Below are 8,841 nucleotides of genomic sequence, written 5' to 3' on the forward strand. Positions count from 1 at the left end.
ATCAATTACAATTGGAAAGTAACGATTAAATTACAACAGCTGTATCCAGGAGGATTTTTTGGACACTTTAATAAACATTCCGTTGTCATCAAGGGCAATATGAAATAGATCCTGATTACATTTAGATATGGATAGTGGTGCCTATATATGTTGACTCCATTGTATTTTATTGAATGTGGGTTTCTTCTGTCTATATATATATTTTTTTTAAAAAGAGCTTGTATATTTTATTTTTTGCGCTCCCTTGATAACAAGTGTGATTATCTTTAAAATTTGGTTTATTATTGGTAGAACAGTACTACCTATGGGAGCAGCATTTTATAATATATGGTGAAAATTAATAGATGTATAAAGTAGAGATGAGCGGGTTCGGTTTCTCTGAATCCGAACCCGCCAGAACTTCATGTTTTTTTTCACGGGTCCGAGCGACTCGGATCTTCCCGCCTTGCTCGGTTAACCCGAGCGCGCCCGAACGTCATCATGACGCTGTCGGATTCTCGCGAGGCTCGGATTCTATCGCGAGACTCGGATTCTATATAAGGAGCCGCGCGTCGCCGCCATTTTCACACGTGCATTGAGATTGATAGGGAGAGGACGTGGCTGGCGTCCTCTCCGTTTAGAATTAGAATAGATTAGAGAGACACTTGATTTACTAATTTTGGGGAGCATTAGGAGTACTCAGTAGTGTACAGTGCAGAGTTTTGCTGATAGTGACCAGTGACCACCACTTTTATTTATAATCCGTTCTCTGCCTGAAAAAAGCGATACACAGCACACAGTGACTCAGTCACATACCATATCTGTGTGCACTGCTCAGGCTCAGGCCAGTGTGCTGCATCATCTATTATCTATATATAATATTATATATATCTGTCTGACTGCTCAGCTCACACAGCTTATAATTGTGGGGGAGACTGGGGAGCACTACTGCAGTGCCAGTTATAGGTTATAGCAGGAGCCAGGAGTACATAATATAATCCGTTCTCTGCCTGAAAAAAGCGATACACAGCACACAGTGACTCAGTCACATACCATATCTGTGTGCACTGCTCAGGCTCAGGCCAGTGTGCTGCATCATCTATTATCTATATATAATATTATATATATCTGTCTGACTGCTCAGCTCACACAGCTTATAATTGTGGGGGAGACTGGGGAGCACTACTGCAGTGCCAGTTATAGGTTATAGCAGGAGCCAGGAGTACATAATATATTATATAGTGAGTGACCACCAGACACACAGTGCAGTTTATTTAATATATCCGTTCTCTGCCTGAAAAAAGCGATACACACAGTAACTCAGTCAGTCACATACCATATCTGTGTGCACTGCTCAGGCTCAGGCCAGTGTGCTGCATCATCCATATATATTATATATCTGTCTGACTGCTCAGCTCACACAGCTTATAATTGTGGGGGAGACTGGGGAGCACTACTGCAGTGCCAGTTATAGGTTATAGCAGGAGCCAGGAGTACATAATATTATATTAAAATTAAACAGTGCACACTTTTGCTGCAGGAGTGCCACTGCCAGTGTGACTAGTGACCAGTGACCTGACCACCAGTATATAATATTAGTAGTATACTATCTCTTTATCAACCAGTCTATATTAGCAGCAGACACAGTACAGTGCGGTAATTCACGGCTGTGGCTACCTCTGTGTCGGCACTCGGCAGCCCGTCCATAATTGTATATACCACCTAACCGTGGTTTTTTTTTCTTTCTTTATACATACATACTAGTTACGAGTATACTATCTCTTTATCAACCAGTCTATATATTAGCAGCAGACACAGTACAGTGCGGTAGTTCACGGCTGTGGCTACCTCTGTGTCGGCACTCGGCAGCCCGTCCATAATTGTATATACCACCTAACCGTGGTTTTTTTTTCTTTCTTTATACATACATACTAGTTACGAGTATACTATCTCTTTATCAACCAGTCTATATATTAGCAGCAGACACAGTACAGTGCGGTAGTTCACGGCTGTGGCTACCTCTGTGTCGGCACTCGGCAGCCCGTCCATAATTGTATATACCACCTAACCGTGGTTTTTTTTTCATTCTTTATACATACATACTAGTTACGAGTATACTATCTCTTTATCAACCAGTCTATATTAGCAGCAGACACAGTACAGTGCGGTAGTTCACGGCTGTGGCTACCTCTGTGTCGGCACTCGGCAGCCCGTCCATAATTGTATATACCACCTAACCGTGGTTTTTTTTTCTTTCTTTATACATACATACTAGTTACGAGTATACTATCTCTTTATCAACCAGTCTATATATTAGCAGCAGACACAGTACAGTGCGGTAGTTCACGGCTGTGGCTACCTCTGTGTCGGCACTCGGCAGCCCGTCCATAATTGTATATACCACCTAACCGTGGTTTTTTTTTCTTTCTTTATACATACATACTAGTTACGAGTATACTATCTCTTTATCAACCAGTCTATATTAGCAGCAGACACAGTACAGTGCGGTAGTTCACGGCTGTGGCTACCTCTGTGTCGGCACTCGGCAGCCCGTCCATAATTGTATACTAGTATCCAATCCATCCATCTCCATTGTTTACCTGAGGTGCCTTTTAGTTGTGCCTATTAAAATATGGAGAACAAAAATGTTGAGGTTCCAAAATTAGGGAAAGATCAAGATCCACTTCCACCTCGTGCTGAAGCTGCTGCCACTAGTCATGGCCGAGACGATGAAATGCCAGCAACGTCGTCTGCCAAGGCCGATGCCCAATGGCATAGTACAGAGCATGTCAAAACCAAAACACCAAATATCAGTAAAAAAAGGACTCCAAAACCTAAAATAAAATTGTCGGAGGAGAAGCGTAAACTTGCCAATATGCCATTTACCACACGGAGTGGCAAGGAACGGCTGAGGCCCTGGCCTATGTTCATGGCTAGTGGTTCAGCTTCACATGAGGATGGAAGCACTCAGCCTCTCGCTAGAAAACTGAAAAGACTCAAGCTGGCAAAAGGCAAAGCACCGCAAAGAACTGTGCGTTCTTTGAAATCCCAAATCCACAAGGAGAGTCCAATTGTGTCGGTTGCGATGCCTGACCTTCCCAACACTGGACGTGAAGAGCATGCGCCTTCCACCATTTGCACGCCCCCTGCAAGTGCTGGAAGGAGCACCCGCAGTCCAGTTCCTGATAGTCAGATTGAAGATGTCAGTGTTGAAGTACACCAGGATGAGGAGGATATGGGTGTTGCTGGCGCTGGGGAGGAAATTGACCAGGAGGATTCTGATGGTGAGGTGGTTTGTTTAAGTCAGGCACCCGGGGAGACACCTGTTGTCCGTGGGAGGAATATGGCCGTTGACATGCCAGGTGAAAATACCAAAAAAATCAGCTCTTCGGTGTGGAGGTATTTCACCAGAAATGCGGACAACAGGTGTCAAGCCGTGTGTTCCCTTTGTCAAGCTGTAATAAGTAGGGGTAAGGACGTTAACCACCTCGGAACATCCTCCCTTATACGTCACCTGCAGCGCATTCATAATAAGTCAGTGACAAGTTCAAAAACTTTGGGTGACAGCGGAAGCAGTCCACTGACCAGTAAATCCCTTCCTCTTGTAACCAAGCTCACGCAAACCACCCCACCAACTCCCTCAGTGTCAATTTCCTCCTTCCCCAGGAATGCCAATAGTCCTGCAGGCCATGTCACTGGCAATTCTGACGAGTCCTCTCCTGCCTGGGATTCCTCCGATGCATCCTTGCGTGTAACGCCTACTGCTGCTGGCGCTGCTGTTGTTGCCGCTGGGAGTCGATGGTCATCCCAGAGGGGAAGTCGTAAGCCCACTTGTACTACTTCCAGTAAGCAATTGACTGTTCAACAGTCCTTTGCGAGGAAGATGAAATATCACAGCAGTCATCCTACTGCAAAGCGGATAACTGAGGCCTTGGCATCCTGGGTGGTGAGAAACGTGGTTCCGGTATCCATCATTACTGCAGAGCCAACTAGAGACTTGTTGGAGGTACTGTGTCCCCGGTACCAAATACCATCTAGGTTCCATTTCTCTAGGCAGGCGATACCGAAAATGTACACAGACCTCAGAAAAAGAGTCACCAGTGTCCTAAAAAATGCAGCTGTACCCAATGTCCACTTAACCACGGACATGTGGACAAGTGGAGCAGGGCAGGGTCAGGACTATATGACTGTGACAGCCCACTGGGTAGATGTATGGACTCCCGCCGCAAGAACAGCAGCGGCGGCACCAGTAGCAGCATCTCGCAAACGCCAACTCTTTCCTAGGCAGGCTACGCTTTGTATCACCGCTTTCCAGAATACGCACACAGCTGAAAACCTCTTACGGCAACTGAGGAAGATCATCGCGGAATGGCTTACCCCAATTGGACTCTCCTGTGGATTTGTGGCATCGGACAACGCCAGCAATATTGTGTGTGCATTAAATCTGGGCCAATTCCAGCACGTCCCATGTTTTGCACATACCTTGAATTTGGTGGTGCAGAATTTTTTAAAAAACGACAGGGGCGTGCAAGAGATGCTGTCGGTGGCCAGAAGAATTGCGGGACACTTTCGGCGTACAGGCACCACGTACAGAAAACTGGAGCACCACCAAAAACTACTGAACCTGCCCTGCCATCATCTGAAGCAAGAAGTGGTAACGAGGTGGTATTCAACCCTCTATATGCTTCAGAGGTTGGAGGAGCAGCAAAAGGCCATTCAAGCCTATACAATTGAGCACGATATAGTAGGTGGAATGCACCTGTCTCAAGTGCAGTGGAGAATGATTTCAACGTTGTGCAAGGTTCTGATGCCCTTTGAACTTGCCACACGTGAAGTCAGTTCAGACACTGCCAGCCTGAGTCAGGTCATTCCCCTCATCAGGCTTTTGCAGAAGAAGCTGGAAGCATTGAAGAAGGAGCTAAAAGGGAGCGATTCCGCTAGGCATGTGGGACTTGTGGATGCAGCCCTTAATTCGCTTAACAAGGATTCACGGGTGGTCAATCTGTTGAAATCAGAGCACTACATTTTGGCCACCGTGCTCGATCCTAGATTTAAAGCCTACCTTGGATCTCTCTTTCCGGCAGACACAGGTCTGCTGGGGTTGAAAGACCTGCTGGTGACAAAATTGTCAAGTCAAGCGGAACGCGACCTGTCAACATCTCCTCCTTCACATTCTCCCGCAACTGGGGGTGCGAGGAAAAGGCTCAGAATTCCGAGCCCACCCGCTGGCGGTGATGCAGGGCAGTCTGGAGCGACTGCTGATGCTGACATCTGGTCCGGACTGAAGGACCTGACAACGATTACGGACATGTCGTCTACTGTCACTGCATATGATTCTCTCAACATTGATAGAATGGTGGAGGATTATATGAGTGACCGCATCCAAGTAGGCACGTCACACAGTCCGTACTTATACTGGCAGGAAAAAGAGGCAATTTGGAGGCCCTTGCACAAACTGGCTTTATTCTACCTAAGTTGCCCTCCCACAAGTGTGTACTCCGAAAGAGTGTTTAGTGCCGCCGCTCACCTTGTCAGCAATCGGCGTACGAGGTTACATCCAGAAAATGTGGAGAAGATGATGTTCATTAAAATGAATTATAATCAATTCCTCCGCGGAGACATTGACCAGCAGCAATTGCCTCCACAAAGTACACAGGGAGCTGAGATGGTGGATTCCAGTGGGGACGAATTGATAATCTGTGAGGAGGGGGATGTACACGGTGATATATCGGAGGGTGAAGATGAGGTGGACATCTTGCCTCTGTAGAGCCAGTTTGTGCAAGGAGAGATTAATTGCTTCTTTTTTGGGGGGGGTCCAAACCAACCCGTCATATCAGTCACAGTCGTGTGGCAGACCCTGTCACTGAAATGATGGGTTGGTTAAAGTGTGCATGTCCTGTTTTGTTTATACAACATAAGGGTGGGTGGGAGGGCCCAAGGACAATTCCATCTTGCACCTCTTTTTTCTTTTCTTTTTCTTTGCATCATGTGCTGATTGGGGAGGGTTTTTTGGAAGGGACATCCTGCGTGACACTGCAGTGCCACTCCTAGATGGGCCCGGTGTTTGTGTCGGCCACTAGGGTCGCTAATCTTACTCACACAGTCAGCTACCTCATTGCGCCTCTTTTTTTCTTTGCGTCATGTGCTGTTTGGGGAGGGTTTTTTGGAAGGGACATCCTGCGTGACACTGCAGTGCCACTCCTAGATGGGCCCGGTGTTTGTGTCGGCCACTAGGGTCGCTAATCTTACTCACACAGTCAGCTACCTCATTGCGCCTCTTTTTTTCTTTGCGTCATGTGCTGTTTGGGGAGGGTTTTTTGGAAGGGACATCCTGCGTGACACTGCAGTGCCACTCCTAGATGGGCCCGGTGTTTGTGTCGGCCACTAGGGTCGCTAATCTTACTCACACAGCTACCTCATTGCGCCTCTTTTTTTCTTTGCGTCATGTGCTGTTTGGGGAGGGTTTTTTGGAAGGGACATCCTGCGTGACACTGCAGTGCCACTCCTAGATGGGCCCGGTGTTTGTGTCGGCCACTAGGGTCGCTAATCTTACTCACACAGTCAGCTACCTCATTGCGCCTCTTTTTTTCTTTGCGTCATGTGCTGTTTGGGGAGGGTTTTTTGGAAGGGACATCCTGCGTGACACTGCAGTGCCACTCCTAGATGGGCCCGGTGTTTGTGTCGGCCACTAGGGTCGCTAATCTTACTCACACAGCTACCTCATTGCGCCTCTTTTTTTCTTTGCGTCATGTGCTGTTTGGGGAGGGTTTTTTGGAAGGGACATCCTGCGTGACACTGCAGTGCCACTCCTAGATGGGCCCGGTGTTTGTGTCGGCCACTAGGGTCGCTAATCTTACTCACACAGTCAGCTACCTCATTGCGCCTCTTTTTTTCTTTGCGTCATGTGCTGTTTGGGGAGGGTTTTTTGGAAGGGACATCCTGCGTGACACTGCAGTGCCACTCCTAGATGGGCCCGGTGTTTGTGTCGGCCACTAGGGTCGCTAATCTTACTCACACAGCTACCTCATTGCGCCTCTTTTTTTCTTTGCGTCATGTGCTGTTTGGGGAGGGTTTTTTGGAAGGGCCATCCTGCGTGACACTGCAGTGCCACTCCTAGATGGGCCCGGTGTTTGTGTCGGCCACTAGGGTCGCTAATCTTACTCACACAGCTACCTCATTGCGCCTCTTTTTTTCTTTGCGTCATGTGCTGTTTGGGGAGGGTTTTTTGGAAGGGACATCCTGCGTGACACTGCAGTGCCACTCCTAGATGGGCCCGGTGTTTGTGTCGGCCACTAGGGTCGCTTATCTTACTCACACAGCGACCTCGGTGCAAATTTTAGGACTAAAAATAATATTGTGAGGTGTGAGGTATTCAGAATAGACTGAAAATGAGTGTAAATTATGGTTTTTGAGGTTAATAATACTTTGGGATCAAAATGACCCCCAAATTCTATGATTTAAGCTGTTTTTTAGTGTTTTTGGAAAAAAACACCCGAATCCAAAACACACCCGAATCCGACAAAAAAAAATCGGTGAGGTTTTGCCAAAACGCGTTCGAACCCAAAACACGGCCGCGGAACCGAACCCAAAACCAAAACACAAAACCCGAAAAATTTCAGGCGCTCATCTCTAGTATAAAGATTAAATAAGCAACAAATTGGTGAAATAGATACGTTTTGATAGGAGCGCTGGGTTCTATATATATATATTGACATTTGGTTATATATATGTATAGACTTTATAAATTCTTGACAGAGATGTGCCTGAGCAGCGGCCCTCCCCAGCCCTATCCCAAATCATACTTATTTTGCATAGGAGATACCATGGTCATGAAGATTGTTCTCCCAGGGTGAGGTTCATTCATTGCATTCTGGGTATGCTGACCCCTGTGATTTCCCCAAATGTGGGAAACTCGACTGCATTATTTGTGGTAGTGGGGGACTGTGTTTGTGCTTTCCTCTGGTCAGCTCTGGTAAAAGTCAGATTTATTTGTCTCAGATCTTCCTCTAGCCTTGTTCTTCTTTCGAGAGTTTCCATGTGCTGCCTCAGTTGGATCTCCTTCACTTGACAGGGGGGTGCCCGAGCAGCGACCCTCCCCAGCTCTAGCCCAACTCCTACTTACCTGCCAGGTGAGATACTATGATCATGAAGGTGCTTCTCCCAGGGCAAGGCTCACCCATTGCACTCTGGGTGTGCTGCTCCTGCGGTTTCCCCAAATGTTGGACACTTGACTGCATAATTTGTGTTTCCCCTGGTCGGCTCTCGTATAATTCAGATCTCTTTGTCTCAGGTCTCTCTCCAGCCTAGTTTGCTGTCTGTTTCCACTTCTCTTTTCTTGAGTTGCTCCCTTCTATGCCCTTGCGCACTATCCTGACTTCTCCCGTCTGCTTACTTTGTGCCTTCCAACGCACAATGCAAACTACAGGTAGTGCTGCAGGGCCCACACCCTTTTACTTGCCTTACAGAGCAGCTCTGGAGCTGTTACAGTGCCCAGCTGCTGCAAGAAATCAGCTTGAATGCTTCAGGGGCTGGGGCATAGCCCCACACCGAAGGAGGGTGGAGGTGTTTAATGCGAACTAGGGGTCATCCAAGCGCCGCAAAAGGCCGCCATGCCCTGCACGCCCCTTTTCTCTTTTCATATGCAGACGAGGGTTGAAGCCAACTTTGACCCACTGCTTGGATGACATCACCATATGCAAATCCATCTGCTGCAGGCCTTCCCCCAGGAATGCTTGCACTAGTTGTTGCATTTGGTTTGTTGTTTGGGGGTGCTTCAGTATTAGGCAGCCTTCTGCCCTCCCATGTTCATCTGAAAATATGTGTTCTCCCTGCAGTTGTTGTCCCCAGATGAGAGTTCCCTTG

The 8,841-nt window shown here is 47.3% G+C and overlaps 2 non-coding genes across 2 annotated transcripts; both read left to right on the plus strand.

The window, feature by feature from the left end:
- Positions 1-7,777: 7,777 nt before the first annotated feature.
- Positions 7,778-7,941, plus strand: LOC134950353 (U1 spliceosomal RNA). The gene has a single exon (XR_010183287.1). It is a non-coding gene; the product is annotated as a U1 spliceosomal RNA (small nuclear RNA).
- A 152-nt stretch (positions 7,942-8,093) lies between these two features.
- Positions 8,094-8,256, plus strand: LOC134952897 (U1 spliceosomal RNA). The gene has a single exon (XR_010185276.1). It is a non-coding gene; the product is annotated as a U1 spliceosomal RNA (small nuclear RNA).
- Positions 8,257-8,841: the final 585 nt, after the last annotated feature.

This window comes from Pseudophryne corroboree, chromosome 8 (genome assembly GCF_028390025.1).
Source record: "Pseudophryne corroboree isolate aPseCor3 chromosome 8, aPseCor3.hap2, whole genome shotgun sequence".
Taxonomy (NCBI): Eukaryota; Metazoa; Chordata; class Amphibia; order Anura; family Myobatrachidae; genus Pseudophryne; species Pseudophryne corroboree.